General features: G+C 36.0%; 1 protein-coding gene across 1 annotated transcript in view; it reads right to left on the bottom strand.

Annotated features, from left to right (window-relative positions):
- LOC115211754 overlaps window positions 1-27,185 on the bottom strand; it is a 749,350-nt gene that overhangs the window by 555,634 nt on the left and 166,531 nt on the right. The window lies entirely within an intron of this gene.

Raw genomic sequence — 27,185 nt, 5'->3', positions numbered from 1 at the left:
TGGGGTGCATTCTTCGCCTGGGAAGGTTTTGGCATTTTTAGCAGCCATCTTTCCCTTTTTCTGGCAAGGATGTAGTCGATTTGGCTAGTATGCCGGCCCGATCGGTAGGTGACCAGGTGGCTTGTTGGTTTTTGAAGTTAGTGTTGCAGACCATAAGACTATTCGCATCGCAGAACTCCAGCAGCCTGGTTCCCTCCTCGTTGCGGGAACCATAACCGTAGCCTCCATGTACGCCATGGAAGCCCCCAGCATGTCGTCCAACATGCCCATTGAAATCACCAGCCACAAAGAGAAGGTCCCTGTCGTTCGTCGATGAGGTGGTCTGCAGTAGGGTGTCATAGAACTGTCTTTCTGTCCATCGGGTAGCCCTGGCTGAGGGGCATAGGCCGATATAATGGTTGCTAATCTATTATGAAGCACTATTCTAATCTTATATATATATAAAGAAAACATCCCAAAAAAACACTCATACATACACACGTGCACACACACATGCAAACATACACACATACACACAAGTGGAGACACTCAAAAGAATACATCTAACCCAAAGGAAAATCCTAATTCTTTCTTCATTAAGACATTCATCACAACATACACACCCACCAACACACAGCTACTCCCTTGGCAGAATCTTACAAAGAATTCTTTTAGACAATAGACAACTGCACCCCTCACTTACTCTTTAACACTATACCAAGCTATATTTAAAGAAGACATCAACCAAAAATCTCCAGACATGTTTTTGACCCCCAAACAGAAGGAAAACTGTTTTTAATTCAAATTTTTATTCATCATCAAAACCAGTCATATTTTTTTTATGTAATTTTCTAAATCATTTTTATTAAATTCCTTCTTAAATTGAACTGTCTTAGGTTTACTTTTGAGCTATTTCCACCTCCATCTTTTATATATAAAAATTCAATTTGTGTAGATTTTTTTTCACCTATACTTGTGTGTGTGTGTGTAGCTGTGCTTGTGTCTCCTTACCGTGACATCATGCAATAGTTATAAGCAACTGTCACTAATATAAAAGCTGTGTCCTTCATTTTGAATCTTCTATGTCTGTTCATGGGGAAATATTACCTTGTTTGGAAACAAGAAAGGCATTACACCATACAAAATCTGCCTCATTGAATTCCATCTGATTCATGCAAGATGGAAAAGAGGAGGTTAAATTATGATGATGATGATGATGATGTAGGTGTATCATGTCGTTAAAGTTAACTGATGATGATAACAAACCAGTCTTATTTTTATAAGCTCTCAACAGTGAAACACACTCTACTCAAGGGTTTAGACATAGAAGTGATCGGTATATATAGAATTAGTGGGGAAATGCCACAAAGGAGTGTTCTGCATGAGGTCATCGCCAGTGCCACTGGACTGGCTCCTGTGCAGGTGGCACATAAAAAGCACCATTTGAGCATGGCTATTGCCAGTACCGCCTGACTGGCCCTCGTGCCGGTGGCACGTAAAATCACCCACTACACTCTCGGAGTGGTTGGTGTTAGGAAGGGCATCCAACTATAGAAACTCTGCCAGATCAGATTGGAGCCTGGTGCAGCCATCTGGTTTGCCAGTCCTCAGTCAAATCGTCTAACCCAAAGCGGACGTTAAATGATGATGATGATGATGACTAGAAGGTATGATATATTTATAATAACTGTGTATATAGAGTTGAAAAACTGATTAACTAAAATTAGTAGACAAACTCTTTGTCAATGGGTGTTTAGATAATATAAAATATCAAATTAGAAGCATGGTTCCCATTTGTTGTTATTTTTTTCTCTGTAAGAGTCTTTTGAAAGAAACAAAAATTAAGAAGTGTTTACCTGATTTAATAAGACATTTTGAATAATTACTGTTTTCGTACATAATTTGTTCATACTTTTCCCAAAGTGGTAAGTGAAGTAAATTGGTTACAACTGTTGGTCGTGTGATAATGTGATGATAAAGGAGATAATAATAACTAATACAAACACTACTGTGTATATTACCAATATTGTACTTTTTAGTTCCAATAATTTCTCTATTATTGTTATGTTAAGATAATTATTGTATTGTATATTAGAGAAAATAACTTTCATATTTTCATGTTCTGAGTTCAGATTTTCAATACGCAGTGGTGTAATAAAAGTTAGGTACACTCAGATATATGTGATACTAGAAAAGAGGTGAGTAAATGTGTAGTGAGTATAAGGGGATGTATTATTGTTGCTGCATAACCTTAGGTTAGCCTCAATTAAAAAGTCCAATGGATTGCAGGTAGTCAACTGAATCACAGAACTGATGGAATTCTCTGACACAAATATCTTTCCAATTTCCAGCATACTATGCCTACTTCTCCCCACTTCTCCTGCAGCCTAACCTCCACCTTGTAATCTGTCTTCTGTCCTTCTCCCCCAGTCAACTGTATCATTACTATCCAGTTACTCTCCCCTCCACCTACTCTCTTCCACATTTCCATCCACCCTAATTCATGACTCATCAGTTCAACTTCAACTTCATCCAACTTCTTTTACAGCCACAGGTTGCATTCTCATCCCCTCATTTTTTGTTACTCTTACAATCAATCATACAGTAGCCCCATCCAGCCACTTCTACTTAATTCATGCCTTGAGGGGCCTCCTGGACACTTATCTATCTCTTTATAGTTTCTACTCTCATACTCCACTCCTGAATGTGAGTAACCATGTAGCTTTTCTATAAGAACCTGTTCTGCATCCCCTTTTCTCATACTCTAACTGCTCACCCCCTAGCTTGAGACCAACCTCCCTCAGGGATCGTAGTCTTGTGAGCTGTTTGGTAACCTAAATAGTGCTGGTGGCAAGTGAAAAAGCACCTTTTGCACATTGTGAAGTGGTTGGCATTTGAAAGGCATCCAGCAGAGAAACCCTGCCAAAGCTGACACTGAAGTATGATGTAGTCCTTTAGCCCAATGGATCCCATCAAACCATCCAACCTATGACAGCATGGAACCTAGATGTGACATGATGATGATGGTGATGATTTCAGGGTTCCAGAAAGCTACCTGGTTATCAATAACTCAGGTGATTGGATGGAGCTAAAAAAAAAAATGATGGAAAGAAAATAGAATAGAAGGTAGCTGTATTGAGATGCGTGTCATCACCATCTGCTGCTTGAAGAAAAAGTGCTATGTGATGAGAATGGTCATAATCCACATAAGAGTTACAGGAAGAAGTGCAAACATCAATATATTGGTGATGACATAGTATTGAAAGGGTCCTGTATAGTAAACCTAACTCCTGACAACCTAGGATTTTAATGACATCACTGATAATAATGATAATTATGATTGTGTTAGGAATCTAAACCACATAATGAATTTGATTCCTTCTGAACCATTGCGTCATATTGTAATATAGGCATCATTCAAGCTAACCTATCATTCTATGAAAAATATAACAACCATATATATATATATATATATATATATAATCCAATCAAATAAGGGATAATATCTATCCAATATACTGCTGGTAGAATACCCAATTATTAATACACATTTGTGAATAATATTGCCATTGATTACAAGAATCCAATGGGTCAATCAAAAGTTCATTTAGAATCTGTTTTACTTTGTCATCTGTTACAAAGATTCATAAAATTCATTAATGAATTTATATTCCTATATTTGCTAGGACACGCTCTTTTCTCAGCACCTAGTTTATGAGATATGGAAAGCTACAGAAAATGCACAATTTGAACAAATGATCTATATGTTATCACTATAACCACTCAAACAGTGAAACACAACTCTTCTTTCACCTTCTCTTCCTTTTTGTTTTTCCTGTTATCTCACCTTTATTCTTCAAACCTAAACATACACGTTCACAGAAACACATAACCAACTTCCATTAGATATTTCTACATTATAGTAATATATTTATACTGATTGATGTTGCAATCAATAAAACTAAATGAGGTCTAAGAGCTATAGATTGTTCAGTTAATGCAACAACTGCAGCTGTGCAAACAACTATGCACTAATGTGCATCTGAGTCATTAGTTTGTATAATATAATGGATAATTTGGTTATGGCTGCACTAGTCGAATTAGTTTGTGAAGACAGCAAGGTAACAGTGTGACTATTGCAATGATGACAATAATGATAGGTAGATGAACTGATGGGAATGAAAATAATACTACGTAAAGTTATTACGATGATGACAACGATGACAGCAAGAATAAGGAAACTATTTGTAATTTTGAGAAAAATGTCAATACTAATTTCATCAGCCTTATACTTGTTCTTGTACTGTCAGGTTGACAAACAACTGGTCTGGTGACTTCCTTAACAAGTAGTGCTCACTACTTCAGCGTTTCTCAACTGGGGTTCCCCGTAACCCTAGGGTTCTGCAAAAGGTTCCTAGGGGTTCCGTGAGAAAGAGTAAGATAAGCTAATGCTAATTTCATGATCGTAATATTACTATACATGCACAACATATTATTGGTTATTGTAATATTGTTATATAGGCATCATTCAAGCTAACCTATCATGTTATGAAAAAATATAACAACCATATATATATATATATAGAGAGAGAGAGAGATAGAGAGAGAGGGGGGGAGAATTCACAACAAAGACAAAAGACGAAGACAGGTGCTGTAGAAAACAAACAAATGTATTTGTATAACGCTTGGGAATTGAAAAAGTCTTTTACATTTTGAGCCTATATATATATATATATATATATATATATATATATATATATATTTCAAGAAAGTTAGAGGTTGTGAATCCAACCAACTAAGGGATAATATCTATCCAATATACTGCTGGTAGAATACCCAATTATTAATACACAAGTGTTTTTTTATTGCATTGCAATTACATTACTGAGTGTACTAAATGGGTGAGGGTAAAGAGATATTTTACCATATATATATATAGTTGAAATTTACAGAAAAGCAAAAGATGAAGACAGGGGCATAAACAACAAGCAGATGTATTAGTTTGACACTCGGAAAAGTGAGGAAGTCTTTGTGATATTTGCCACGTGAACTATGATGAAAAAATATGAGAAAAATATGGTATATAATTTTTATGCAGGGGTTTCTTAAGACGTAATTTATTTTAAGGGTAATTAATACAAGAGTATTATCACTCATATTTATCATTAATAGAAATTATGTTTCTAAGAGTAAAAGATGTGAAAAGGAACATTTGAGAAATCCTATAAACAGGCAACATTGGTCACATCAACATCAGCAAAGAACAAAAAACCTTTTTTTGACTCCACCCATGTACTAAACACATCAAATATTGCAACTCTCTAAACATTATTAAAGGAATCAGATACTGTGGAAAGCAGAGTAGGAAAATGGAAAGAAATTACAAACAGCTGCCTGCTGTTACACCAGCAGACAATAGATAAATGGGGTAGACGAACCCATTGAAATGATGTTTTTAATAGTACTAGTGGTGTTAATATTAGCAATTTATTTCTTTATTGCCCACAAGGGGCTAAACATAGAAGGGACAAACAAGGACAGACAATGGGATTAAGCCAACTAGATCGACCCCAGTGCGTAAGTGGTACTTATTTAATCGACTCTGATAGGACGAAAGGTAAAGTCGACCATTGCGGAATTTGAACTCAGAACATCACGGCAGACGAAATACCTATTTCTTTACTACCCACAAGAGGTGACAAACAAGGACAGATAAATGGATTAAGTTGATTATATCAACCCCAGTGCATAACTGGTACTTAATTTATTGACCCCGAAAGGATGAAAGGCAAAGTTGACCTCGGCGGAATTTGAACTCAGAACGTAGCAGCAGACGAAACACCGCTTAGTATTTCGCCCGGCATGCTAATGTTTCTGCCAGCTCGCCACCTTGTTAATACTAGTGTAACGGGAATAGGTTGCTTCTTGCACTTTTAGGGTGCAAATGGTGCATTCAATTTCCGTTGCTTAAATTTCCAGATTCTACCAGTCAAAGAACACAAACGCGACAGTAAAAATATATACTCTTTATTGTTCTTATAACAGTAAAAATTAAGGTGGTATATTTGGTTCCACTTGGTATGGATGTGGTAAGGCTGAAACTTTAACGCTTGTAACAATCTTACAAGTTCAGCAGCAAACCGAGCTGGTCAAGTATGGCGTCCTTAGAGAGCGAAGAAAATATGTCCTTTCTCTTCAGTCGCTGTGCCTCAAGTCGCTCTGCTCACTGCTGCTATGCGTCTCCCTGTACGCCTTGTAGGTACCTCTCCCCTGCCTATCAGCTAATGACACATCAGCAATCCCTTCTCCTGGTCTTCGCACATGTGCGAGAGGGCTCTTCCCCTCTGCCTTTCCTGAGGACGTTGCGCGTGCGCACTGTTGGATAGCGTCACTACACTAGTAATTACTATAAAACCCAGGCCAACAAGGAATATTACTTCTTTTCCCAACACATAACTAAATGTATAGATTGAAGAACAAATCTACTTATGAAGCAATCTTCATTAACTTTCTTTAAAGGAAGTCAGGTATATGAAATTCTAAAGCTAATCGTATTTAGTGTTAAATGAACAGAGAAAGTTATTTCTCCATTGGAACTCCAATTTACTAATTACTAATTATAATTTTTTGCACTTAGTAGACAATTGATTATAAAAATTGAAACATTGCTAAAAAAAAACTAGATGGAATATTTCCTTGAGTCTTTTGGTTTCAGTAAGAAAACTTAAAGAATGACAACTACATTTAACCAATATAATAGGGTATCACAGAAAAATATTTGGTGATATTTAAAAAGAGATTCTGTAAGTTTTGGCACAAGGCCAGCAATCACCAGTCTGGAGCCCCTATCTTGCCCAGGATATTAATCATCTGGAAACCGTTCAGCGATGTGCAACCTAGCGAATACCCTCCATCAGACATTTGCCATATTCTGAATGTCTTACTTCCCTGGGTATAGATACATTGAAACTCCGACATCTGGCAGCTGACTTGGCAGACACCCATCAAATTATTAACCATCTTATTAACAATAACTCCGCACCTTTTCAAACTCCACCTGTCTAACACCCGTGGACATGTTTACAAAGTCAGAAAACAGCACAGCACCCATGACTTTCGCAAACATTTTTTCACACTAAGAGTTGCTGAAGCATAGAACAAACTGCCGGCATCAGTCGTTAGTTGTCGGAGCACTGCATCCTTCAAAACTTCCATGCTTCCTGAGATTCGCCAACACTACACCTGATTTTCTCTCCTCCATACACACATAAGCATGTATCTGACTCATACACAGTTCACTTCCCAGACATTTGTATATTACTGTGTAATTATATGCACTTATGATAAGTTGTAATTATACGCACTTTTGACAAGTTGTGGTGCACCTGAGCACTGTATATAATAATTTCATTATTATTATTATTATTATAATTATTATTATATTAATTACATTGGCCCCAGTAGTCAACTGTTACTTATTTTATTGACTCCCAAAAGGATGAAATGCAAAGTTGGCCTTCATGGAATTTGAACTCAGAACGTAAAGACAGACAAAATTCTACTAAGTTGTGTTAACAATTCTGCCAATTTGCCACCCCACAGTATCAGTCAATATTCTTTTCTACTCTAGGCACAAGACCTGAAATTTGGGGGAGGAGGCCAGTCGATTAGATAGACCCCAGTATGCAACTGGTACTTAATTTATTGACCCCAAAAGGATGAAAGGCAAAGTCAACCTCGGCAGAATTTGAACTTGGAACATAAAGACAGATGAAATGCTGCTAAGCATTTCATTTGCTGTGCTAATATAATTCTTTCTACTCTAGGCACAAGGCCTGAAATTTGGGGGAGGGGGATGGTCGATTAGATCGACCCCAGTACACAACTGGTACTTAATTTATTGACCCCAAAAGGGTGAAAGGCAAGGTTGACCTCAGTGGAATTTGAACTCAGAATGTAAAGGCAGATGAAATACCGCTAAGCATTTTGCCCGGCATGCTAACGATTCTGCCAGCTCGCCACCTTACAGATTCAGTCAATATTAAAACAATACAAGGTGGCAAGCTGGCAGAAACGTTAGCATGCCGGGCGAAATGCTTAGCAGTAATTTCATCTGTCTTTACGTTCTGAGATCAAATTCCGCTGAGGTCGACTTTGCCTTTCATCCTTTCAGGATCGATTAAATAAGTACCAGTTACGCACTGGGGTAGATGTAATCGACTTAATCTGTTTGTCTGTCCTTGTTTGTCCTCTCTGTGTTTAGCCCATTGTGAGTAGTAAAGAAATATATATTTCGTCTGTCGCTACGTTCTGAGTTCAAATTCTGCCAAGGTCAACTTTGCCTTTCATCCTTTTAGGGGTTGATAAATTAAGTACCAGTTTCACACAAAGGGGTCGATCTAATTGACTGGTCCCCTCTCCCAAGAAATTTCTGGCCTTGTGCCTAGAGTAGAAACGAATATTAAAACAATACAAAGTTTACTGTTTTATTATTTAATACCACCATTCTGAGAGTTTGGTTAAATTATTTGTGTATCAACAAAAGCAAGTAAAAGTGACATTGAAACTTTTTACCATGATGCTAAGAGTTATTTTGTATTGTTAAACTTTTGGCATAATTGGAGGGGAAGAACAGGAAAATGGTGCCTATAAAATTACCCTTACATGAATAATAATTTATTCAGTAAGGAATCATGGTTGAAAGAATCATTGGCACACATAATATATATGTGTGTGTGTGTGTATGTGTGAAGATTCTTAGGAATTGTATTCCATCCACATTTTAGTTTATCATGGCTTACAGCATGTAAGGTGGTTTACACTCCATAAGGCTCATACATACTTTGAAGCACTGAAGTCTGCTAATGCTATAAAATTAACTTAAGAGAACATGAGCTCCTTAGAACTCTCTTTCTCTTTCCTACACTCACATCTTTCTCTCTCTCTCTCTCACTTCTCACATCTCCCTCTTATTCTCTCTTTCTCTTATGTTCACTTGCCTCTCCCTCTTTCTCTCTCCACAAACATTTTATTGCTCTTGAAGCACATTTAGCAAAAGAAAAATGGATAAGGGTGAGTAATATGCTCACCTCTATCATGCATGCTAATATATATATATATATATATATATACACAGGCGTAGGAGTGGCTGTGTGGTAAGTAGCTTGCTTACCAGCCACATGGTTCTGGGTTCAGTCCCACTGCGTGGCACCTTGGGCAAGTGTCTTCTACTATAGCCTCGGGCTGACCAAAGCCTTGTGAGTGGATTTGGTAGACGAAAACTGAAAGAAGCCCGTCGTATATATGTATATATATATATATATATATATATATATATATATATATGTATGTGTGTGTATATGTTTCTGTGTTTGTGCTTGTACCCCCAACATCGCTTGACAACCGATGCTGCTGTGTTTACATCCCCGTAACTTAGCGGTTTGGCTAAAGAGACCGATAGAATAAGTACTAGGCTTACAAAGAATAAGTCCAGGGGTCGATTTGCTCAACTAAAGGCGGTGCTCCAGCATGGCCGCAGTCAAATGACTGAAACAAGTAGAAGAAAACCAAAATGGATAGGAAGTTTCATAACTGGTTTGTGCAAAATCAACAAATTGAAGTATTCTGAATTTAGGCTAAAAATAAGTGCAGGAAACAAATGAAGAGGGATTGTATTACCAAATTACCGATTACATATAAAACATATGATGTTAGATATGAATACAAAGAGCAGCTATTAACCCCTTGCACTAGTTACTCCCATTGCATTAAAGAAAAGAAAGAAGTGCTTTTTCTATAGCTATTATTTTATAGAATTTGTTGGTTTTTACTGACATGAAACAAAAACACTTTCTTCCTCAGCAAATTATCCAAGTGTTGAAAGCATTAAAATCTTGCACGGAAGGAGATATATTGAGATAATGGAAACAAAATATACATTGCTATTTTATAACAGTTCTATCATCAGTAATTGTTTTATGAATATAAAGGGAATCATTATCTGTTGAAGAAAGCTTCAGTGATAAATTAACCAATGATAAGTTGTTTTAGAACCAACAGTAGCTGCAGTGTATCTTGCAAGCGTTTTATATCTAAAAGGTTAAAGACAATAGGGTGAACACTGTTAGAAGCAACCCATTCTCAATTTTCTTGGCATTCAGCCACAAAATATTTTTTCTTTTCATCAGTTTACAATTATCAAACAGGATATAACTATAGTCAATGTTTATGTATTTTGGGCGAATTCTTTTTATTTTATGCATAACTGCACTATTTCATTAACAGATTCTAAAGTGGGGAGTGATATTAAATCTTTATAGATAATTAAGATTGAACCTCACTCTTCACTTTTTATTTAATTTCCTAACTGGCAGAGACAGGCTAGTCATAACAATGATGTTTATATTTTTGGATGGGTTAATTATTTTCAAGGTTAAACAATATTTAGTTTTAAGATGAGAATAAATAATAAAAAAACAAGAGTTCTTTTAGCCAAAATGTTTAATTCAGGGTTTAAAGAATAAGGAGTTTGAAATAGGTGATTGTTATGGTAATATTACAGACTATGTGTGTGTATATATATATATATACTTTTATTCTTTTACTTGTTTCAGTCATCTGACATAAGGATACTGTATTTGCAAAAAAAAAAAAACCCTCGATTGAGCATCACTGTTTACAAGGCTCTATGCTTGGAATGACCAAACATAACTACCATTGGAACTCACACACCAGGTACAAGAAACTTCATCACTTATATACACCATTCTACTCAAATAAAGGAAATGCAATTACTTGATTATGCAACCATTTCCCTGCATTATGTGATCTAGTTGTGTTTCCACAGGTGATATGTAAATATTGTCTCTGTAAGTTCAATTTCTCAGCCTCAAGAACATCCACTCTGTTGTGGCCTGAATTTGTAAGAGTCACTGAGTTTATCTAGGTGTATTATTGCTGAAGCACTGTTGGCATTGCCTGGAGAACTATGTCACATTAAGACAATTGTAGTAATAGAAAATAAATGTTTGACCACACTCCTTCTTGTTGATTCCAAATTTACAAGACAGATGCCCAAATGCAAACCTGGAAGTAAGTATAATACTACTACTGGATAGCACAAGATGAAATGTGAAGGTGGACGAACTTGATACTGTATTCTGCTACATTGTTAACAGAATATACTATATATATATAAATAGATGTGTCTATTTTTCCCTTGTTAACAATTAACACAGAAAAAATAGATAAATAGTTACCAGGGTAGCAAAAAATCACAGAAGTAAAGAGGTTGTAACTCCTTGTTTCTAAAGGTAGAAACTTCAGGTTTATGTGGAATTTTTTGTATAATATATAAATAAATAAATGGAGTTTAACACAGGTATAATTCAAATACTTTTACTTCCGACACATGTTTCGAAGATATCACTGATATCTTCCAAACATGTGTCAGAAGTAAAAATATTTGAATTATACCTGCATTAAACTCCATTTATATATATATATATATATATATATATATATATATATATTATATATATATATATGTGTGTGTGTGTGTGTGTGTGTGTGTATGTAGTTATGGTATAGTCTGTTAAGGTTGTAGTAGAATATTTAAACAATAAATTAAATAGAGAGATACAAATGACAATCCAATAATTTATTTATATTTTAATATAGCATAATATACTATGAATATGATATAATAGAATATAACATAAACAATTACTTAAAAAACCAATGTACCAGTGAATAACCAGGGAATATTGGATGCTTTACAGAAAGAAAACAGACCAACAAACACAGCTATATATACCTACACCCCTGGAAACAAATTATACATTTGATACTGCTACACTTCTCACACACCCCTTCCCCACAAGAACACCACATTAATAATACCCACTTTCTGTACTTCAAGATAAACCTTCCTGGTTTTCACAGCATACCCAACCAAGGGACATAACTCCTAAACTAATCCTCTGACCCCTTTTTCATTTCACCACCTTTTTCACAGAAGTCACTGATCAGTTGTGCTAATCCAACTCTGATAACAGAGAGCAGTCAACATATTTCCTTCCATCTCGACTAACTCTGATGAGTGTAAAGTCATATAATCAGTTAGTTACCTAACACTCCATTATATTCTTTACAGGAAACCGATTGGTAAGACCAGCCCTGATGGATATTTAATACTATACATTTCATATAATATACCTACTGTACTGACAGTTATACAAGTGCATCTTTTCCCTGATGACTCATGCATGTATGTATGTATATATATATATATATATATATATATATATATATATATATATATATATATATATATATATATATATATACATATAATAATAATAATAATAATAATAATAATATACCAAATATATACGTTTTATTTATTATTTTGCACATTACTTAATCATTGTTATATGTTTTATATTATATTTAATCTTTCTATAAGATGTAATTTTTCTAAATGGCATAATTTAATTTTTCATTATTGAATTGATAAAAGGTGTTTTTTTTCTAATTTATATCTATATATATATACACACACACACACACATTTATATATGTATAAATACATATATATATATGTGTGTGTACATACATACATACATATATATATATATATTATATATATATATATATATATATATATACATATACACAAACGCATATGTGAATATATATAAATATATATAGCCTGGCTGAGAATCAGAATTAAGTACCTGCATATAAAAAAAATTCTTCATTTTTTTTGTTTTCTTAGCTTTGACAACTTTGCTACTGTACTGCAAATTGTATTTAATATCAGTTATATTCACTGCAGTCTTTTTAGTAATAAAATTTCAAAGGACTACCATAACCATTTGAAATAATCTATACTTAGTTTTAATAACTGTTTTTTTTTTCTTTTGTTAATCAATTTTATTAGCTGTTCCATATTATAATTTTTTTTTTTTTTTAAATTGAGGATAATCAAATATGCTACCTGACCTTCAATATATTGAAAGATAGGGATAACAGCTGGGGAAAGCTACCATATAGTTTCAAATAAATAAATAAAAAATAGACTCTATAGCAAAATATTGAATGCATGAATAAATGTAAGACAGTATTTAATCTTAGTCTTTTTTGTTTTACTTGCTGAGTCCAGAATTATTAGTGCCTATGATCTCCAACACAGATGGGATTGAAGCTATTAACCCTTTCGTTACTGTATTTATTTTGAGATGCTCTGTGTTTCTTTCAATTATTTTAAATATAACAAAGAATTTAGTTAAATAACTTAGTATCATTCAGCTAGTGTTAGGAACACAAATTGTGACTAAGGTTTGCTGGAAGATTTTAATTCCAAACTTATGAAAATAAGACATTTGAACTCAGAGCCAGAGCCAGTTTCGGCTGGGTTGATAACAAAAGGGTTAATGTACCTCATAAACTTTTGTCATTCAATACCTGCAGGAAAGATCGAAGAACTTAAGCAGAAAACTAAGACTTTACTGATAATATTCTGAAGTTGCTAGTACAAAGCTGATATAGACAAAATATCTATACCCTGCACAAAATGTTGGTTGTAATGAAGTTTGATATGATACAATCAGAAAATTACTATTAAATAACAAAAGAAGGAATAAAAGAATATTTAGGGAAAATGGGAGACTGATAAGTGTATGATGGAAACACGAAGAAAAAGAAATTTTTCTCTTCATATAAAGAAGCTGTACATTGGAAACCAACTACAATGAAATAAAACTAACCAATTGAAGATTTAGATAAGGATAAAACAACTGAAATGTTTACAAAAATTCAAATTCAAAATTGAAATTGAGTTTAAAAATATACTGGAAAAAAAAATGAAGGAAAAATCTTTATAATCAATATTCTGGAAGATTCAACACTAAGCCAGAGCAAAAGCCAATAATTATTTGATTGCATTAGGATAAAAATACAAAGCAAGGGCCTCATTCTAGCAGCAGAAGATCAAGTCCTCACCATAAACAACTATGAAAATGAAATAGGGAAATATTCCTGCTGGTCCTTCATAAACAACTTTGCCCAGACTTGTGCCTCGGAGCGGGGGGTGGGGTGGCTTTCTAGATGCAGTCCCATGATCATTCATGACTGAAGGGGATCTTTATCCTTTACTTCTTACTCTTTTAATATTGGGTTGTCCGGAAAGTTTGTGCCAATTTTTAAAGGAAAGAAAAATGTCAACAGATATGAACCATTTTGTTGCATCATGTGTCTCCATTTTTCCTTTAACTTGAAAATACCCTCTTCCCAGAATTGAGGTGGTTTCGTGGCAAAGAATTCATCAAGGTATCTTTTTACGTCATCCAAAGAATTGAAATTTTTACCATTAAGACTATTCTGCAAAGACCTGAATAAGTGGAAATTAAGACTATTCTGCAAAGACCTAAATAAGTGGAAATCCAAAGGAGCAATATCTGGTGAATATGCAGCCGAGCTACAGCAATTTTTGTCTGGTTCTCAAAGCATCAAATGCCGAAAATGAACTTTCTTATCTTCCATTTTAAAGGGTTACAAAATTAACACAGGTTATAGGAACATAAACCTTCTTCCACGAAAAGATAGCTTAAACTGTGCTCTAAATGGAGGTGTAGTCAAATCCTATTTTATGGACTCAACGATATTCTAAAATAAGTCAAAAGGTAAGCTACTATAAATCGGCACAAACTTTCCGGACAACCCAATATAATCGTAGAGTGATATAATTGTGTGGTGCTGCATAACTAGATTATAGCATAGAATAGACTATGTTGGTTATATAGCAATAGTTATAGAGAGGAAATAGAGTGACAACATAGAACAACATACAAACATAGTTATAATAGCCACAATGATAAAAACAGATGATAGCTGCTGTTGTGAAATATATCAGTATAAGGAAACTATATCATGTGCTGCTGAATAACAATAATTGATATAACAATAATGTGTTGGGTAATAAAATAGGAGATACTGTAATAACTCTTAATATGAAATGTGTAATCCTTACCTGTTAATATTGGAAAGATAGCTACTTTACCAGCAATAACAATGAAAAAGATAGTTTTCATTTCTTGCTCAACAAAGCAAAGGAAAAATCTCATTAGACACGAAAGGAAAACATTGGATTTGTCAATTCCTGATTATCTGATCAAAGTGAAATAATCACACTGTAACTGTCAGAAACGACACTATGATAACTTACAACTCGGGGAAATTTGAATACCTTTTATCTCTATAGATTGTTAAAGACAATTATCCTAATATAATACCTTTGATATTTCTGGGGTTATTTATTGCTGCTATCACTGCTGCTGATGGTTAAACAATATTGAAAATAGATGTTGTAATGACAAACATTGGGTGGTGGTGTGGGTCTAGTGAGGTGGCGGGCTGGTAGAAACATTAGCACGCAGGGCGAAATGCTAAGTGGTATTTCGTCTGCCATTACGTTCTGAGTTCAAATTCTGCTGAGGTCGACTTTGCCTTTCACGCTTTCGGGGTCGATAAATTAAGTACCAGTTATGCACTGGGGTTGATGTAATCAACTTAATCCATTTGTCTGTCCTTGTTTATCCTCTCTGTGTTTATCATCTTGTGGGTAGTAAGGAAATAGGTGTGGATCTAGTGATGATACTGATGTCAGGGTACTTATGACAGTGATAATTATGCTAGTTGGTTACTGAGATAATAAAGATGTGCTTCTTACATGGGGTAGTTGTATTAGTAGTATTTATGGTAGTTATAGGTATGGAGCTAGTGTTGGTTGTTGGAGCATCCAACTTGACTGATTTTCGTAGGCAGAGGATTGCAACCCTTAGCACTTTAATCCACTGTGACTTTGTTCTCTCTTCAATCTTGAGCGACAGATTCAATCCATTGCCCAGGTTATCACCACCACTTAGTGCTGATATTGTTTTCAGAGGGCAAGGAAAATGTCACTGCTGCTGCCCCTATCATCTAATGCCCTTTTTTCCATGCTGGTATGGATTGGCCGGGCCAAGTTCTATGTCTGCTTTGGCATGGTTTCTACAGCTGGATGCTCTTTCTAATGCCAAGCACTTAATGCTTTTTATGTGGCACCAGCACTTGTGAGGTCATAGAATACCTATTTCTTTACTACCCACAAGGGGCTAAACACAGAGGGGACAAACAAGGGCAGACAAACGGATTAAGTCAATTATATCGACCCGAGTGCGTAATTGGTACTTATTTAATCGACCCCAAAAGGATGAAAGGCAAAGTCGACCATAGCAGAATTTGAACTCAGAACGTAGCAGCAGACGAAATACTGCTAAGCATTTCGCCCGGCATGCTAACGTTTCTGCCAGCTTGCTGCCTTGAGGTCATAGAATACCCTCAAGATAAGACCCTTCAACTGAGCAGGATATATATTGGAAAAACTATGATAGAGTTAGAGGAGTAGGTGTGTTGCTGAAGAGGTGAAAACATGGCTTGGTCACCTGCAGAGTAAGAGAGAGAAAGAAACAGAAAGAGATGCGAGGTTCAGGTACAACGTGAATATAAGACAGAACAGAAAGTGCACCGAGTGAAAATAGTGTGATCGATAATTAGAGATAGGAAATTAATTGGATACAGAGGATATTAGTTCACAAACTTAGATCCAAATTGAAAATTTTGAAATTATCTTTAATAATAATAATAATGAAATTATTGTATACAGTGCTCAGGTGTACCACAACTTGTCAAAAGTGCGTATAAAGCATATGCAGTAATGTAATGTACAAATGTCTGGAAAGGGAACAGTGTATGAGTCAGATACATGCTTGCGTGTGTATGGAGGGAAGAAAACCAGGTGTAGTGTTGGCGAATCTCAGGAAGCACGGAAGTTTTGAAGGATGCAGTGCTCCGACAACTAACAACTGAAGCCGGCAGTTTGTTCCATGCTTAAGCAACTCTTAGAGTGAAAAATTGTTTCTGAAAGTCATGGGAGCTGTGCTGTTTTCTGACTTTGTAAACATGTCCACAGGTGTTAGACAGATGGAATTTGAAAAGGTGCTCAGAGTTACTGTTTGTAAGATGGTTAATAATTAAATTTTACTGCTAGAAAATCCTAACATTTCCTATTTATATATATATAATTCTTTTGTTATGAGCTGATAAATATATATGGAATATAAAAGCTATAACTTCTCATTGATAACTCATATATATGTGTGTGTGTGTGTGTGCATGTGTGTGAAGTGTGCACACACATGCATGTGTGCATGTATGTGTGTGTGTATGCACACACATGTGTGTGTATAAATTCAGACGAGTGGTTTAGACTTTTTGGAAGATAACTTTTACAATGGAATATGTTTTTGCTGTTTTTGTTCTTTACTCTCTGAAAATATCGAAACTATTGTAATGATGGCTGAAATGTTATCTGTATATTCTTTATTTATAGCAATGTGGATATAGGCCAAGTTTATCAGTATATTTCGTCTTTCTACCCGAATAGTACTTCCTTGAGATAATATTTTATGTAATCTTTGCCACCATATCATATCTCATAAAGAAATATAACTGCTTGACGTTTTGTTGGCTGTGTCACAGAAAATTTGGCACTTATTCCTAACAACTATGGGAACTGAGATAACTGTTCCCCTAAAACCCCCAAAGAAAGTAAACCAAAGGAACTTCTACATGATTGATTGACCTGGTATAAATTACAGTCAAATTTCTCTCAGATCATACTCTAACATCTTAAAAGAATTTGGTTGTCATGGCTAGAACGTCTTTGATCATAGGTTTCTGACTGAAGAAACCTTATTCAGTCACAGCAGGCTGGGGGTTATACATCATCAAAAAGAAGCATATTTAAACTCACAATTTACTACTACTACTACTACTACTACTACTACTACTACTACTACTACATCATCATCATCATCATCATCATCATCGAGTTCACTGAGGTCTGGTGAACCAGATGGCTGCACCAGACTCCAAACTGATCTGGCAGAGTTTCTACAGCTGGCTGCCCTTCCTAACGCCAACCACTCTGAGAGTGTAGTGGATGCTTTTACGTGCCACCGGCATGAGGGCTCTTAGTCCAATATTTTATTCTCCAAATACATTTCATCTTTACTATTATTTTAGAGAAAAACACTATACTGTAGACATTTTTACAGCTGCTCATAATTGTTAAATTTGTAGTGTAACCTAGATTTACAAATATCTTGATGTGATGGCTTGAGTACATCCCTGTCTCAGAACTTTGGTGCTATTTTTGGAGGGTCAATTCAACTAATCTATACAAATTTTAAAGTTTATCTGTAAAGTGTTGGATTTGAATTGCGTAAAAAAATCTATACAGGCACAGGAAGTTTGCTTCCCAACCAGACTCAGTACCATTGCATGTGGCACCTTGGGAAAATGTCTTCTACTATAGCCTCAGGATGACCAAAGTCTTGAGTGTGGATTTGGTTGATGGAAACTGAAACAAGGGCGGCGAGCTGGCAGAAATGTTAGCATGCCGGGTGAAACGCTTAGCGGTATCTCGTCTGCTGTTATGTTCTGAGTTCAAATTCTGCTGAGGTCGACTTTGCCTTTCATCCTTTTGGTGTCGATTAAATAAGTACCAGTTATGCACTGGGGTCGATATAATCGACTTAATCCATTTGCCTGTCCTTGTTTGTCCCCTCTGTGTTTAGCCCCTTGTGGGTAGTAAAGAAATAGGAAACTGAAAGAAGCCCATTGTATATATATATATATATGTGTGTGTGCTTGTCTCTAAGTTTGTCTCCCATGATCATTTGACAACCAGTGTTGGTGTGTTTATGTCCTCATAACTTAGCCAAACCACTCAGAATGCTAGAATAAGTAACAGGCTTAAAAAGAAAGAAGTTCTGGGGGTTGATTCATTTGAGTAGAAATTCCTCAAGCCAGTGCCCCAGCATGGTTGCAGTCTAATGACTGAACCAAGTAAAACATAAAAGATAAACTTCAAAGTGAAAATATTGCACTGCTAACACAAAGTGAAATATAGTATTAACCTATAAACCTATAATGTACTTAAAATATATATTATTATTGCAAAACAAAATACTGTGTGCTTGTCAAGCATTAATGAAATCTATACAATATTTATACCTCGGCATAACAAGTAACTTTTTGTGAAGAATTCATCATCATCATTTAGCATCCGCTTTCCATGGGTTGGACAGTTCAACTGGGGTCTGGGAAGCCAGAAGGCTGCACCAGGCCCAGTCTGATCGGGCAATGTTTCTATGGCTGGATGCCCTTCCTAACACCAACCACTCCAAGAGTGTAGTAGGTGCTTTTTACATGCCACTGGCACAGGTGCCAGACGGGGCTGGCAAACGGCCACGGTCAGATGGTGCTCTTTATGTGCCACCAGCATGGAGGCCCGTCGGGGTGACGCTGGGAATGGCCACATTCGGATGGTTTGCTTACGTGCCACCGGCTGTCTTTGAATATCAAATAAGTTACTTTAACATTTGAAAGTTTAAACCAAGTAACTTCTCATTAAAAGAATGTATCAATTAGTTTTTCCATAATCCTAAAAAGCTCATTTTTCCTACGATTTTTATATTTTTCACATGTAATTCCACTATAAGTGAAAAAAATAACATTGCGTGTCATTTTAATTAAAATGATAAGGTAATCATTTCTTCATTCACACGCATAACTGATTTGTTTATATTTGATGAAGCAAACTATGGACATTTTATATGAGATGAAGTTAATTGTGGACAATTTTAGATTTGCCTTTAAGGAGATTTTGACTTTTATCTGTTTTATATTTTTGACAACACTAATTAATATCTTTTATTTGCATGTTTTTTTCTGTTTGTTTCACATCATCCTAATTAATATTGACAGCTAATTTTGCATGTTTTACACAAATAAGGGGGTGGTGAAATAGTTTTTTTATTTTATCCATTCTAATTTTCATTTGGCATATCCTAATTTCCTACAATTGATCTCTCTCTGTCACTGGATATATGTTTACTGATAATATTTAAAATACGATACTTTCATAAGCAAGTCTAGATAGAATTTGTACAGAGGCATAGGAGTGGCTGTGTGGTAAGCAGCTTGCTTACCAACCACATGGCTCTGGGTTCAGTCCCACTACATAGCACCTTGGGCAAGTGTCTTCTACTATAGCCTCGGGTTTGTGAGTGGATTTGGTAGACGGAAACTGGAAGAAGCCCATCGTGTGTGTATGTGTGTGTGTGTGTTTGTGTGCCTGTGTTTGTCCCTCCAACATCACTTGACAACCGATGCTGGTGTGTTTACGTCACCATAACTTAGATAGAATAAGGGCAAGGCTTGTACCATCAAGAATGGCTGTAAGAGAAATCCAAACTGAGCTGATATGGAAGTAGTACCAGAGTTAAACACAGCTAGGCTTCCTGATATATATACATGGAGCACAAAAAATACAGAATAAAATATGAAGAAAATATGTAATTTCTTAACTCAGCAGCTGTTTCAGGAAGCCGGGAGTTATATGATAATCGTAATAATCATAATTTGTGGATGAAATGTGAAAAACGTTATGGGTATGTAACCAGTGGCCAGTCACATGAAGATATTATAAGTTTGGTTCCCTGCATCAACACAATATTGGCAAATATTGTTCATATAGTGGGGTTAGCAAAAATAAAGGTTAAAGGTGGGGAGGAGTCAGAATGAAATCAAGGGCGAGGGAAAGAAAATGAAGGATAATTTCTAGAACATAAGAAGAAAGGAAGAAAGAATAGAAGAAACAGAAAGAAGAGAGAAAGGAAGAAGATAAAGATAAAAACCAGCCTAGCAAAATATATTTACGGCCACAGACAAAACAATGCATTTATATGCATGCAAATACATAGGTGTAATGGGAGAAGGTAAAGAGCTAAACTTCCACATATTTCGTCCTCAAAGAGTATCTCTTATGTGAAATATTTCGTTTTTGGATTTGGTTTGCACGATTCTTTACATGAGTTCGTGTGTTGAAGCATATTCTACTGTGTCTGGGGAGAATCATTTTCTTTTTGTGCCTTATTATGTAACACACTCACTGGTAAAATTTCCACGTTTTTCTTATTTTTATTGTCCTAAAATTTTTGTTGCGTCTTGCAACCTTTTCAATAAAAATAAGAAAAACATGGAAAGTTTACCGGTGAGTGTGTTACATAATAAGGCACAAAAAGAAAATGACTCTCCCCAGACACAATAGAAGTATGTGAAATAGTTTCCTTATTTCTCTTCCAAAGATGTACCCTGTCAAAACTATTAGTATTCCTTTCTTATTGCATAGGTGTTTGCAGTTGTTGATGCAGGCCATCTTTAGTTTCTTTTGATCATTCTAGTTTCATTGATAATATATATGATTTATGTTTAAGATCAAAAGCAGGGTTATTGTTGTAAACTAAAATCAGAATATCACTGGTATTTATTTTATGAACACTGAAGGTAAAGTGAGTCTTTCTAAATAACTATACAATAAATAATGTTTTGCTGATCCATTTTTTTAGATTGTCTAATCTAAGGGAGTAGGCAGTGTTTCTAACTATATAGGCCCTTCTAAATTTGTGGGGTTGACGTAACTGATGTTTCAGTCATTTGACTATGGCCATGCTGGAGTACCGCCTTTAGTCAAGCAAATCAACCCCAGGATTTTATTCTTTGTAAGCCTAGTACTTATTCTATTGGTCTCTTTTGGTGATGTAAACACACCAGCATCAGTTGTCAAGCGATGATGGAGGGACAAACACAGACATACAAACATACACACACACACATACACACACACACACACACACACATATATGATGGGCTTCTTTCAGTTTCTGTCTACCAAGGTTTTGGTCGGCCTGTGGCTATAGTAGGAAACACTTATACAAGGTGCCACGCAGTGGGACTGAACCTGGAATCATGTGGTTGGTAAGCAGGCTACTTACCACACAGCCACTCCTGTGACTATATATATACACACACACACACACACACACACATACATGCATATGTATATATATTTACATTGGGCTTCAACACAGTTTCTATCTACCAAATTCACTCACAAGGCATTATTAACCCATTCTACAGTAGAAGACACTTTCCCAAGGTGCCATAACTGAATACAATTTCATAGAAAGAATTTTAAATTTTGTATCTTTTGTCTTTAACTTGTTTCAGTCATTTGAGTGCAGCCATGCTGGAGCACCACCTTGACCTTCACAAAGTTTCTTTATAAATTGCAACAGTATACAACTGATTAGAATGCAATAAGAAACGTTTGGAGGTGGTTGTAGGATAAATCTTCAACCTTATAAATTAGTAGCCATATCTTATTATTCTTCATTTCAATGGTATATCAGAAAAAGCAACAGAATTTTTTCAGCTTGTGGTGATAAGTGTGAAATATATAATAAATATATATCAACAACATCAGAAAAAAAGTTAACAAATATCATTCACAAATTTATACGTGAATATTTTGAAAATGATATTTAATGTTAAATACAGATAAAAAGGAATGGTGAATAGAAACTCTGCAGCTATGAAAATAGATGATAGAAAATTTTTTCAAAGGAAAGTGTTTATAAACATTTAGCACTAAACAAACTGATATCTTTAGATGGCTCTTAAAGATAGAGGAAATTCTTCATTCTGCTACCAATATTTTAGCCTTTGAATTTAAAAATGAGTTTTCATTCAGAAAATTTTCGATAAAAATCATACACAAGTAAATATTGTTTTATCATCAACAGCTTAGATATATTTTGCATCAGTCTATGCCATAGAAATGCTCATAATTCTGTAACCTTTTTGATTTCTTCTCTATTTTCTTTCATATCATCTTGTTCCCTTGTCAATATCACAGAAAATAAGGAATCATTGGTAATATCAATGAGGCTAATCCTGAAAATACACCCAGCCAAGGGGTGCACATCTTAAACCTGCTGCAATGTTGGCATAGGGTGTGTGGCTGTGTGGTTAAGAAATTTGCCTCATACTCACGGGTTTTAGTGTTCAGTCCCACTGTATGGCACCTTCAGCAAATGTCTTTTACTATACAGCATTTTTTTTTTTGCACCCTTTTAAAGCCTAGCCAGGCTCATGGGCCCAGTTTCCCAGTTTCAATGGCGTATGTGTTCCCCAACTGGATGGGACGCCAGTCCATCACAGCGTTACTCATTTTTGCCAGCTGAGTGGACTGGAGCAATGTGAAATGAAGTGTTTTGCTCAAGAACACAATGCATCACCCGGTCCAGGAATCGAAACCCCAACCTTATGATCATGAGTTCAACACCCTAACCACTAAGCCACGCGCCTCCACACTATACAGCATTTGGCTAATCAAAACCTCGTGAGTTGATTTAGAAGAAAAAACAAATGAAAGAAGCTCGTAGTGTATGTATGCATGTATGTATGTATGGAAGGGGATCACTGTTACACTTCCAGATGGGAAGGGTCTTCCTATGATGCTGACATGCTGTGTCTGTGCAAGACCCTGCCTCAGTAAAGCTGGACTCAAGAGTCATCTTCGTAATCATAAAGCAAGACAGATGAGTGACAACCTGACCACTGGTGGTGGTGTAACACACCATACTAATCATATCTGTTGGGCATGTGGAAGAGAGTGTAATTCGGCAGGAGGACTTAAACGACATGCAAAGGTTTTAGTTGCCAATTCTGTACAAAGGTTTTAGTTGCCAATTCTGTACAAGACATTGTAGATCTTTAGCTGGGCTAAAAAGTCACATTCGATCACAGCACCAGTAACAGTTAAGCTTCGTGCAATGGCCATACTCGATAACGAGGGGGCAGCCATAATATATGTATGTATGTGAATATAAATGTATATGCATGTTTGTCTTGGCATTGTGTAAAAGTTATAGAATGGATGTCTCTGTCATACAAGTAGAGTCCTCATTTCCAGCCTTCCATGAAAACACACCCAACCAAGGGGAAATATTACCTTGTTTGGAGATAGGTGAAGGCTGGTGACAAGGAGGCCATCTGACTGTAGTAAACCTGTCTTAATGCATTCTGTCTGACCAATGGAAGCATGGAAAAGTGGACCATAAAATGATGACGACGATGATGATAATGATTGTATGCTTTGAAAAGACATTTTAATTGTATAACTTCAAAGGAAACAGTCAATACTGATATTAAGTGTATATATGTGTAAGTGTGTGTGTGTGTGTATATATATATGAACAAATGTATGTATGCATATACATATATGTGAGTGTATATATACAAACTTACGCACACAGATATGCATGAAAATATATATCCATATATATATATATATATATATATATATATATATATATATATATCCATATATATCCATATATATATATATACACACACACACACACATATATATATACACATATGTATACATATATGGTTGTGTGTATGTGTGCATATGTACGTATATATATGTATATTAAAATGTTGACTCGCATGAGAGAAGTCACAGTTGAAATGCCTTTGATCATATATCTGCTTGGTCAAGGCTGACTTGGTGATAAACCTCAACAGCAGCAACAATAACAACACCAAAACTAGTTTGCTTTGTTTATAATTATAAACATGATTTGCTGTTCAACCCTGTTCAAACATGTATTTAGAGTTGAAACAACAAAAACAACAACCAACAAATTTTAATTGGTCTGAGTGTAGCTGATGAAAATTGGTCATCTAAGAAATTTATAAAGAAAAAGATATTAGGACATACAGAGGAAATAGACTTTAAAACTCAAAACTGAAAATTAGCTGATCTAAAGGATGATATTCATTTGTGGGTATGCCTTAACCCTTTCGTTACCAACCCGGCTGAAACTGGCTCTGGCTCTAGGTACAAATGTCTTGTTTTCTGAACACCTTACTTCCCTGGGAATGGATACATTGAAACTCCGACGTCTGGCAGCTGACTTGGCAGACACCCATCAAATTATTAACCATCTTACAAACAATAACTCTGAGCATCTTTTCAAACTCCACCTGTCTAACACCCATGGACATGTTTACAAAGTCAGAAAACAGTACAGCTCCCATGACTTTCAGAAACATTTTTTCACGCTAAGAGTTGCTGAAGCATGGAACAAACTGCCGCCATCAGTTGTTAGTTGCTGGGGCACTGCATCCTTCAAAACTTCCATGCTTCCTGAGATTCGCCAACACTACACCTGATTTTCTCCCCGCCATACATACACAAGCGTGTATCTGACTCATACACTGTTCATTTTCCAGAAATTTGTACATTACTGCATATGCTTTATAGACACTTTTGACAAGTTGAGGTGCACCTGAGCACTGCATACAATAATTTCATTATATTATATTATATAAGTTTTGAATTAAAATCTTCCACCGAACCTTAGTCACAATTTATGTTCCTAACATTAGCTAAATGATAACTAAGTTATTTTACTAAATTCTTTGTTATATTTAAAGTGATTGAAAGAAACACAGAGCATCTCAAAATAAATACAGTAACAAAAGGGTTAAAAACCATGATGAAGCCAGCCCTGCAGTATGATGGAGTCTTCATATTTATCAGATCCTGCCAAACCTATTTCTTTATTACCTACAAGGGGCTAAACACAGAGAGGACAAACAAGGACAGACAAAGGGACCAAGTCGATTACATTGACCCCAGTGCGTAACTGGTCCTTAATTCATTGACCCCGAAAGGATGAAAGCAAAGTCGACCTTGGCAGAATTTGAACTCAGAACATAGCTGCAGACGAAATACCTATTTCTTTACTGCCCACAAGGGGCTAAACACAGAGGGGGCAAACAAGGACAGACACACGGGTTAAGTCGCTTACATCGACATCAGTGCATAACTGGTACTTATTTGATCAACCTCGAAAGGATGAAAGGCAAAGTAGACCTTGGCGGAATTTGAACTCAGAACGTAGCGGCAGACGAAATAAGGCTAAGCATTTCGCCCGGCGTGCTAACGATTCTACCAAACCATTCAATCCATGCCAGCCTGGGAGCAGGACGTTAAATAATAATGATGATGATGATGATGATGATGATGATGGTGGTGGGGGTGACGATGATGTATCCTGTAACAAAAGTTTAGTAACAAAACATCCAGCTCCGGTCAGACCCACTAACAAACCAACAATCAATCATCCAGCCAAGCTGCAGTAATAAAACAGCCAATTAGTCAATATCCTGTCTTCAACTAGTAACTACCACATGACTGCAGCAACAGCTTTCCAAATCTAATCCATTGCAAGCAACAGAACTACTCCAACAAACTTCCTTCCATTCTGTGCTGACTCATACTTTTGTTTTGGAATGAAGTTCCTCCATTCTATTCCATTGCACATCACCTGAGACAAGTATTTTTTGCTATGGCCTCAAATTGGCCAATATCTTGTGAGTGGATTTTGGCTGATGGAAAACATGCACAAGTGCATCATTTATGTAACTCTTACTGGGTTGCATAGTTCAATACGGTCCGTCCGTTCGTCCGTCCGTCCGTCCGTCCATCCATCCATCCATCCATCCATCAATATATCTACCTATTTATCAATATATCTATCTATCAATATATCTATCTATCTATCTATCTATCTGTCTGTCTGTCTGTTTATCTATCTGTCTGTCTAAATATCTAAATGTGTGTGTGTGTGTGTGTGTGTGTGTGTATATTTATATATATATATATATATATATATATCACCATCATTTAATGTCCGCTTTCCATGCTAGCATGGGTTGGATGATTTGACTGAGTGCTGGTGAACCAGATGGCTGTGCCAGGCTCCAATCTGATCTAGCAGAGTTTCTACAGCTGGATGCCCTTCCTAATGCCAACCACTCCGAGAGTGTAGTGGGTGCTTTTACGTTCTACCGACATGAGGGCCAGTCTGGCAGTACTGGCAACGACCTCGCTTGAATGTTTTGTAAATATATTTATTACACATACACACACACATATTATCATCATCATTGTCATCATCATTTAGTGCCCACTTTCTATGCTGGTATGGGTCAAATGGCTTGACTGGAACTGGTAAGTTGGAGAGCTTGTACCAGGTTGCAGTCTGATTTGACATGTTTTCTGCGGCTGGAGGCCCTTCCTAATGCCAACCACTTCAAGAATGTAGTGGGTACCTTTTACATGTCACTGGCCCGGATGCCTTCTATGTCTCACCAACACTGACCATGATTATGATTTCACT

This window comes from Octopus sinensis, linkage group LG5, assembly GCF_006345805.1.
Source record: "Octopus sinensis linkage group LG5, ASM634580v1, whole genome shotgun sequence".
NCBI lineage: Eukaryota > Metazoa > Mollusca > Cephalopoda > Octopoda > Octopodidae > Octopus > Octopus sinensis.
This window is presented reverse-complemented; position numbering and strand designations above follow the sequence as displayed.